This window comes from Battus philenor, unplaced genomic scaffold (genome assembly GCF_028537555.1).
Source record: "Battus philenor isolate CCGP_79_NKW_IND1 unplaced genomic scaffold, ilBatPhil1.0.hap1 SCAF_7, whole genome shotgun sequence".
Taxonomy (NCBI): Eukaryota; Metazoa; Arthropoda; class Insecta; order Lepidoptera; family Papilionidae; genus Battus; species Battus philenor.
Genome location: NW_027181737.1, coordinates 151,648 through 161,997, shown reverse-complemented (window position 1 = coordinate 161,997; position 10,350 = coordinate 151,648).

Sequence of the window (10,350 nt, the reverse complement as noted above, 5' to 3'; positions counted from 1 at the left end):
TTATTCATAAGTGTTTTATTTTGCATCGTCATCTGTTGCGCTAGATTTTAATGAGAAGTATTCCTTGTGGCCGCACAGAGCTAGTGATCTATGGTCACGTGGCATTAAAATAACATAAAAATGTCAAAAATAATCCATCAGTAGGTAAGTACATTCTAAAATCAGGTAGGCATTTACATCCACTTTTGAATAGCGGGTTATTTTAATGTTATATGTTAGTACACACTACCACTGGCTCGCACTGCTGACTCGCTGAGAAGAGCCGACTAAAATATTTAAAAAATTAGATAAAAATTGAAAGTGAATTTTGAAAATAATTAAAAACTATGATATCAACCATGTAAATGAGTGAACGAAAACTTTTCGTTATTTACTATGTAACGGTTAGCTGGATCAAAGACGGTAGTTATTATAGACAAAGAGAGGGATTGGCTATGGGATCTCCGTTATCTCCTTTGATGGCAGAGATCTTCATGGACAACTATGAAAAACGGTGTAACATAGCTCCTGAAGATGCCCCGTGGAGGGGTGAAACACGTGTTGAGTGTTTTGGTGGTGGCGGTTGTGTGATTCGCATTGTTTGCCGCATGCGCATTCATCAGCGGGCTGGCGGGCGGTGCATTTCATTGCACGACTACCACTGCATGTGCGGAAGTGGCTAAATATTGGTCCTTTTCTTACTTAGGATGGACTTCCGCGAAGTAACGCCTGATTCCATTAAATACTTAGGATCAAAGATCATAACAAAGTATGAAACAACACGGTAAGGAGGAATATCTTGGTGCGGTCAGTTCATTGATGTTAAACTTGCACCGGCGAAAACGTGCACCCGCGGATGCCTACAGTGGCATCTGTGATATATAGGTGCAATATTTCTACTTGAACAACACCGTCCTGTACTCAGAGAGTAGGTAATTCTAATCTAACAAGCTATTCCAGTGCGGAGCTGTGGAAGACATGTAACTTACGGTGTTTGAACGCCCCGGTTTGCACGCGAAACATTTGGTTTTATGAACAAAGCCAATATTACTTTGTTTACAAAAAGTTCACAGTTGTTTACCTCGTCACCTACACGAAGTAAACGTTCTGATATCTACGGTGAGCCGACACATAGATATTACTACTAAATTGTTTAAAAGTCCAAATATCACAATGAAACATACGGTTGTCCGTACAACTCGCATGGGTGCATAGTTTTGTAGTCCATTAATACAAAACACAGCAATTGCGCGCAGCTATTTAGCAGTTATATTCCGCGAATATATCCCTTTCACTATATCTTTTGTGATTTATTTTAAATGAACACATCTTTCCCCCATAAGCAGGTCCAGCCACACAAAGACAGGCAGTGGAACTTCCGCTTGAGATAATTAACTACACGCCAGTTTCCTGCTAAACAATGCATTGAATACTTTCACATTCTTTAAAGACTATATTTAACTATTATTAATATTTATATTCCAATTTTTACTAATATTCTATTTTATGATATAGATATAATGCCTTAATAATAAACAACAATTGATTATAAAATAATTGTTCTGTTGCGAATGCTGGAATGCTTTAATTTTATTTTCATAGATATTTTGTATGGAATCAGGTGGTTAAGGTGACGGGGAGTCGTTGGATACGAGCAGGACATGACATCGTGGTGATCATTATAAGAAGCCTGTGCTTTGCAGCGCGCGACAAGCGGACGATATGATGGTGATGCGATTTTTACATCCTTACACTTCCCCTTTTTCTTCTGATTCACATAAAATGTTTGACAATTAGTTCAAAAGGGCCCGGTTTTTTTGTTTTACTCCATTATTTATATGAGAAAGTAAAACTTGTTCGTTTACAAAGGTATGAAAAAAACTTCTAAATAGTCGATTTGTTCTCGGGTTTGGAGCTTAGTGTTATGGCATGATCGTGAAATAATTTTGTTTAAAAATAAAAAACCGGATCGATAATACACTTATACGGGATTAGCGGGCAAACGAGAGTCACCGCTCGGGCACGTATCTGATCATTCTTCGATGAAGTACACGCGTTTAGCGGGAGAAGTAATATATCATCTAAGCAAGTTGGAAACGAAAATAATTGGTTGAAGAAGGTCTAGTCACATATGTCTAAAGAATATTTACAACTTACACGACTCTAATGCGACAGCAGCGACCTCACCACTGATGGCGTCCGGATTCTACCACTAACTAAAATTAAACTACCACTGCATGTGCGGAAGTGGCTAAATATTGGTCCTTTTCTTACTTAGGATGGATTTCAGCAAGGTAACGCCTGATTCCATTAAATAGTACACAAGTGTGCCACTGTAAGTATGTGTGATCATAAGTTCTGTCGATAATAATATGAATAAATAAATATTAGACAAAAAAAACATGAGTTGTTCCTTAAAAATACAGCGCGCTCCAAAATATATAAAATGCGCAACTACAGCGCTACTGAGCCAGGAACAAGACGCCGAGGAGTTATTAGTAGAAGTAGAAGATCTACTGCAGGTAAGATTGGCTCTTAACAGCACATCGCTCTGCGACAACATGTCGCTGCAACATGCGGTTTCGCAATAGGTCGCATGCAATCATAAACCGCATGCACGATGCCTAACTATTCAAATGAGGATAGATGTTTACATTAAACCGTGCCAGATCATATCTGCGCCTGCGCGACGCTGACGGTGGCGCAGTTTGGCTCACTCACACATTAAAATTCCGCGCGTAAACAACAGTAGTTTTATCTGGTTAATAAGTGTAGCAATGGTCGTAGAAGTAAAGGCGTGGGTGCATTTTTTTGATATTCAAAATACTCTGCCGCTGGAGGGAGGATTGGGTTTTATGGGGCTCCTACCCAATTAAACCCCCTCGGTGGTCGCCCGCTATGCTTAGTGAGGGGCCACGGTATCTTCCGGTTAAGGTCCACTCACAATCCATCACGTTGTGATATTCTGGATAGCCCGTCTCAGGATATGTGTTATCCACGCTGTCCTTAAAACCATCGTGGTGCTATCGTGGCCCGCATAAGAGTCGTTGAAGCTAGTGCAAGTTACGAACCCCCACCATAAACACCCTCTAAGCTAGCCTTGCAGCTTCGTGCGAACTGTAGAATCGCGAGTTGTTGCTAACTAAAAAATTAATTAGAACCTAATATTCAAATTATTTAATTATCATGATCGCAGTATCGAGGTGGACGCGGTCTCGGCCCAGCTCTTCACGGGGCACGGGGGTTCTCTGAGTACCTCCACAGGTTCAAGCTCAAGGAGGACCCCTCGTGCTTCTGTAAACCGGGCGTGGACCAGGCCGTGATTCACCTTGTGGCCCGGTGTCCCGCATTCGGGGGACTCCGGCTCGAATTCGAGTGCCGGTCTGGCGTTAAAATCAGGGAGGAGTCAATAGCCTCCCTGATAGGCGGAAAAGATAAACAGTCATTGGTATTTCTCTGCAAAAAAATCGCAAAAAGTGCGATAGAAATAAACAAAAAGCAAACACAGTAAATAAATAGATAAAAAAAGACAAAACAGAACCAAAATGATACATAAAATTGTGATAGAAAATAATTATAGAATATAAGTAATAAAAATGTGAAAAGAAAAAGGGAAAGAAAGCAGAAATGTAGCATGAAAGATAGATAATAGACCGAAAGAGAAAGTAAAGTATGAAAGAAGAAAGAGAAAATTAAAAATTATGTAAAAAAAAATTAAATTGCCAATAAAGTCCCTGTCCCACCAAAGATAGGGGTACGAGAGGCCCCCAATAGCGGAGGCCAATAAAAAAATATCATGATCAAGAGGATACGGTATGATTCAGGCAAGCCGTAGAGTAACAGTAAAGCGAATTGCATGTTCGCGTCACGTCGCTTCACGTCGCGTCTCGTCGCGTCGCCGCTTCAGTGGAAAGATTTAATCTCGGCGTCACAGCGCAAGCGCGAGATTCTCGGGAGCGCTAGTTCGTCGCCAAATCCGCTAATCTCTACAATTTGTGCAGTCGACGACCTGCGCTGGTGGAAGTCTCGCACACATTATTATGGATTTACTTGAAACCGAATGTGTTTGTGTACTGTCCCTAGCAATTGCAGAGCGTGTGACGGAATTGGAACCGCTGAAACTCCCGATGACATTCCTGTTTCATTGCTAATTAGCTAGGCCCCAAGAACACCTACATCCGCAGCGTCGTAAGGAAAGATGTAGCAGTGGAAGGGCAGACAATTATCGGCCTCTTTATCCGGGCAGAGGACTCACTCAAGACTGATACCCTGAGGCAGTAGCCACCAGTACTTCACAATTCACCAGCTCGCTAAAATGCAGGCTAAGGCTGTTTCACACCTGCTCGGGTTCGAGCAGGAAAGGTTCTCTTTCATGTTTAGTCTTAGTCACCACTCGTTACGTTTCTCGACTATTTTTTCCTAACCAGTCAGTCCACAACTACTTTACTTATAGATACGGTAGGTAAAGTCGTTCAAATAAGTTTAAGTAAAATATAGCCCGACGTGAACATAGCAGTTCAAGTGTTTTATATTTCATTTCCACGTAATCATTTGTAAAACTTAATGCGATGCATTGTAAATCAAACTCGTCTAAGTCATGAACTATTTCATCCGCGCAACTCGTTTATTCGTTTCATTGATATTTAATTTAATAAAAGCCTAGTTGCTCGCTAAGCTCGCAGTACGTAGTCATTTTTAAGTAACCTAAAACACTCTCATGGGCCTCGGCGTCTGGCCACTAATGCATTATTGTTGCAATTCACATTTAATTTTTTTTCTCCTAGCTTAATATGACCTAGTCATAACGAATTGGAAGAAATGGAGGGTGCTGCAATTTTTTGAACATCTAGGAATTGTTCCCGTACAAAGTTGCTGAAGGTTGATAGTTGTATGCGTCATGGCGCAAAAGCACACCACCAAACGCGATTGGGAGCGGGCTGATCGTGCTCGAAGGCGGTGTCCACAAAGCGGCGGCAGAGGTGCTGGTTAGTTTGGATTTATTATACAGGAACAAAATTCCTGTCGTAGAGAAAGACTAAAAGAGATGCCGGATTCGCGGGCCTTGAGTGGTCTCATGTTGCTATAACACAGCGAAGATACTCAGAAAGATCAAGCCGCCCCGGCCGCTCGGGCCGTCCAATGTTGCTTTAATTCACGAAGAGAGATTATGGAATCTCTCCAAGGTGAAAGGCTAAGGATGTCCACACAAAGTAGTTTTAGCGATAGAAAACCCGCAAACCTCTGACTTGCTTCTAGATGTCAAAATTTCTAGCACAGACCCAGATGATTTTAGCGTAAACCAAAACGAAGTTTGTCGCAGTTTTGACCAGCTATTCTATTTAAATTTAATAGTTTATATATACGAGTGTATAGACGTGGTGAGTCCATTCGTGAGATGGTGGGGTGTGTCCGAATGTGTGGCTACTCCAAAACTGCTGCAAGAGTCGCAGCTGCAGGGTCAGATGTCTGCACAAAGGCGCAGCGCGGGATAGCTCAGCCGTGAGTCACAGCAGTCACACTGCTGGGAAAAAATCCCACTTGCATATTCATCACGTCTTCCTTTTACTATGAATCTATACTAACATCGCGTTGTCGGTCAGTTTGTCAATTTGTGTGCAGCGGCAATACACGCGGGCGTTTATATATTTACAAAATTGATTGTATAAGTAACTTCATGTGACGACCATAGTAAAAAAATTATTTATTTTCTGTGTACACATGGTATGCCAAATGGTCCATTCTTTATTTACTTATTTATTTATAAGTTTGTAGAAAAATATTTTAATAGCTTGACTCAATTTTCTTGTACCTTTCATATAGGTCTATGTTTGCAGGTGACTGTTTCCGGATTTGTAATAAACTTTAAGCATTAAAGTAATGATACAGTTTGATAATAATTTCCTTTACTCGTCAGTTTCAAAAACGATAACACAATTAGTATAAATGTTTTTGTAAACCGACTCCGAAAACAGCTCAACTATAATGTTGTTTGCTCTTCTCAGATCAGTGTGCGTTTGAAAGTATTCTAGCCTTGTCTTTTAAGTTGAAGAATGTCATTGTAGCAAAGCTCAATGATTGTAGCTTTTATCAAATTGAGTTTTTTGGTAAAGTCGTCATTTATACGAATGAAAATAATCGAAGGTGAAAAATAATATCATCAGCATTATCATTTCAGGCAAAGGACTTCCACAGCTAGACATGGGTCTCCTCCAAAGGTAACCAATTTGTCCGCTTGGGAGCGACCTGCATGCAGAATGTTAAGTCGATTTTACAAAGTCGTCTGTCTACCTTAAATGCAGACGGTATACGCTGCGATGGCATTTTATGATCCCCTCAATTTTATGATTGAAAAAACAATAGGAACAAATCATTAACACAAATACTATTGGAGTCTTAAGATGGCGAGCAAAGCCGTGTGCTGTAATGTGTCTGCCAGTATGTCTCCGCTAGCGTGGCTGGCACGCGGCGCCCGCGGCCACGTGCCCCCTGCCAACTCGTTCACCTTCGCCTTGCAATTTTCTTTATCCACGCATTGTCACATGTTTACAATATCCATACAAAGTACGCATTTTAACAATAATAATTTAGACAAGTTGGCAAATTCTTACAAGGTAGCAATAGAATGTCTTATAGAAAATAGAGAAAAGTTTTATGAAGACAATATGATGGCGATACGTACTTCTTTGTACTTTAGTGCGATTGGAAATAGGATTACTCAAAATTATGAATACAGTTGTGTGAGTATAGCAAAAAGATATTGAGTAGAGTTAAAGGATTGTTTCAAGTTTATTTTTCTTCTACACGTCACAATTGCAGTTAAAAATTAAAATTTATATTTCCGTCAAAGCACTAAGCTCATGAATTTGTCTTGATTGGACACGATGCACGTCAATACAATTACTTGTTGACGAAAACACATTCGGGGAAATAATAACAGCGCGGCGGTGAGCGGGTTAGGGGAGAGTCATTTGTTTCGGTGAACTGTGAATAAGCGCCGGCAACAAGGGAACCGAAGCTTTTTGTCAAAACGAAACGTCGAACGAATATTTGATTATAATATGTTTATTTACGTCATTGCAAATTAGCAGTAATTGTTATTGACCTATGTAGTTACAATTTATCAGTTTTAATATTAATCCTCATTATTTTACTAGTCCTTTTAAGATATTATTATTATGAAAGCAAATGTAATTTAAGAACGCCGCGGAAAATTGATGACATTAGTACGAAAATTAACAAATTATGCAGCAAAGTTATTCAACGTCTTCGCGTCTGTGTGCGCACTTGTCACTTGTAAATGTTTTGCTAAAAAACCAATATGACACAATGTCGATGGGGGTATTTACCCGACAGCAGTAGACTTGCGTCGATATTGAAATTGAAACTTACGAAATTGTTGCAAATGTAATTTCTTTCATACAAATAAATACAAGTCAGTTATAATTTAATTTTGTATATCATTATTATAATTTTTTTATGGCCCCCGCTATTGGAGGCCTCTCGTACCCCCTATCTTTTGTGGGACAGGGACTTTTTGGGTAAATTTATTTAATTTTTCACAGAATTTTTTATTATTTTCTTTCTCTTCTTTCATACTTCACATTGTCTTTCGGTCTATTCTTTCATTCCACAATTCTACTGTCTTTCCCTTTTGCTCTGTATCACCTTTCATTCATTCCTCATTTCTTTTTACATTTTCTTAAATTACATTAGTTAGTTACATTTTCTTAAATTACATTAGTTATTAGTTTGTAAGCAATTGTGAGTTCCAATAAAAATCCCTATCATCATAATGACAGCCGATATGTTTCCACTACAAGGCAAGGACAAGGAAGGCCTATCTCTCTAAAGTTGTCTACAGGGGGATTTACCGTAATCACCGCGATTGGCCGACAGGTTAGCGATCGCAGTATTGTGGCACACAGAGGACGCGTGTAGAAGCCGGGCCCCAGCGAGCGGACCATCGGCTGGTCTCACAAAGGTTTAACCCTGTGTCTCTTCTGATGCTAAGCGATGACGAGGTCTGCGATGCTTGCCTAGAAGAAAACTATTTACTTATTTTAAAGACTTCTAAGTTATAATTGACTGGAAACAATGACGCCGCAAAGTTTCGCCACTTATCGATTGTTTGCAGTATAAAAGTATTAACAAAACGCTTCGTCAATCCGTGCATCTTCTTTTCCGATGGAAGAAAGAAGGTGGAGAATGAATTGGTGCAATCCTGATGCACACTCTCTAAAATGCAGTCTACATAAAGCCGATAAACTTGCAACTTTTCACCGACGCTCCAATCTATGTGAGGATATAAATACACGTGGTCACTATAAATGACTTAATTAGAAAATAATGTGAATAAATGAACTTAAACAAGTTGAACTATTTACGTAGCGCTTTAGATCTGAGGCGCAGTATCGAGATTTCGATACGTAGACGGTCGCTGCGCCCCCGCGGCCGCGCGCGTCCTCCGCCACGTGCCCGGTGTATTACCATTCTAAGTTGTTCTAAGTTGTTTATGACTCAGCCGACGCTTAAGTACAACATATTGACAACAAATGCTAAGCACACGTGTCGCACTAATTGCCTGCGGAGTTCTACACTGTAAAGTAAATATAATGTCCACTTTAAAAAATATATATTTGTTTCACGCTTGAAGAGGCTTTCCTCGTTGTCGAGGCAATGACGAGTCGTATCGTACTTGCATTGATTTAAGCCCCCGATGTCACCTGTAGCCATGGCCATAGGAATGTTTTCACATCCGCAGCTCCATAAGCGCTGGTCTGTCACCCAGCCTCGTCAACCGAAGTATCACTCGACCTATCAATATAACGCCGGCAACAGACTACCCTGATCTCGTCATCCGAGGGCCCAAGGACCCATGACATAATGTATTCGCGGGCTCGAACAGATGGTGGACCATTTTCTTTTTCATTTATTTGTTATGAAAGGCATGCATAGTTTTGACATTACAGTGTACAAAATAAGAGTTCATGTTTGTCCCGATACTGGATCTAGTCGTGAACCGTAACGAAATAAACTAGGATTTAATTTAAATACTTTTAAGACGATATTTTAGTAGTATATATATTATTTTTTCATGATAATATGAAATTGTGATGTAAAATTTAAAAATACAACGCAATTGCCATTATCACAAGCGCTCTGCCAGGGGCACATGTCCGAGGAGATGACATAAAGAGACGACATGTGTAAATCCTCTGAACCAAATTGAAAGATTTTTTTTGAGGATGTAACACAATGTCTCTCTGTAAAAAAGATTAAATAAATTCGAGTATATATTTGGTAGCAAAATTTATCAGTGATACTCACTGTAATCTTAGAGCGAAGAAGAGTGAATAAAGGCGATGAAAGGTAGATTACATGTATGCGATGGAAATATAGATATTGTGAAGGAAAAAAGGAAAGTGCAAAAAAAATTTGTCTTCAATAGAGAGAGAATGCAGATTAAATATTTAATGGAATCAGGCGTTACCTCGCGGAAGTCCATCCTAAGTAAGAAAAGGACCAATATTTAGACTGTGTTTGGCACTAATCGGTGTAACATAACTCCTGAAGATGCCCCGTGGAAGGGTGAAACACGTGTTGAGTAATTTGGTGGTGGCGGTTGTGTGATTCGCATTGTTTGCCGCATACGCATTTATCAGCGCGCTGGCGGGCGGTGCATTTCGTTGCACGACTACCACTGCATGTGCGGAAGTGGCTAAATATTGGTCCTTTTCTTACTTAATGCAGAATAAATATTTTAACTGAATTATTTACCCGAATATACAACGTCCCTTCCCCTCACATGGCTGGGGGAACGAGAGGTCCCTGAAAACGGGAGACACATTCATAAAAAATAATACTGTTCCTTAAAAGAAGAACGCTATATCAAATACTAGAACGCTACACGCACACAGAACCTCACAATGTACACGAGGCTCCGCGTGACTGACGAGGCAACAAAGATCCGCGCGTGGCTCACGGAACCATGGAAGTTCGGTGCCCAGCGGTGGTCCTCCTGTACCAGGCGCAGGCCACCGCAGCATGAGTAAAGGTGCACGAACAACAGTAATTACTCACGTTGCGCAGCGCACCGACCGCACCGCGTGGCGGGTGATTTCGACAGTGAGTCAGGTGTTTTGCACAAAGTGATAACAAACACCGACGCCTCCCGCGCCGCCGCCACGCTGTAGGCATTTTAGTGCTTGCGTCGCATGGACACGATGGAGACTTCCAAATAATTTTTTATGGCACGCTGAACTCTTCAATTTTTTTATAATTTAATTAAAAATTTCAGGCTATTAATAAATAAATATTTTAACTTACGTAGACTACAAGATTGCTGACAATAAGCTTCCACTTATTTTAAAA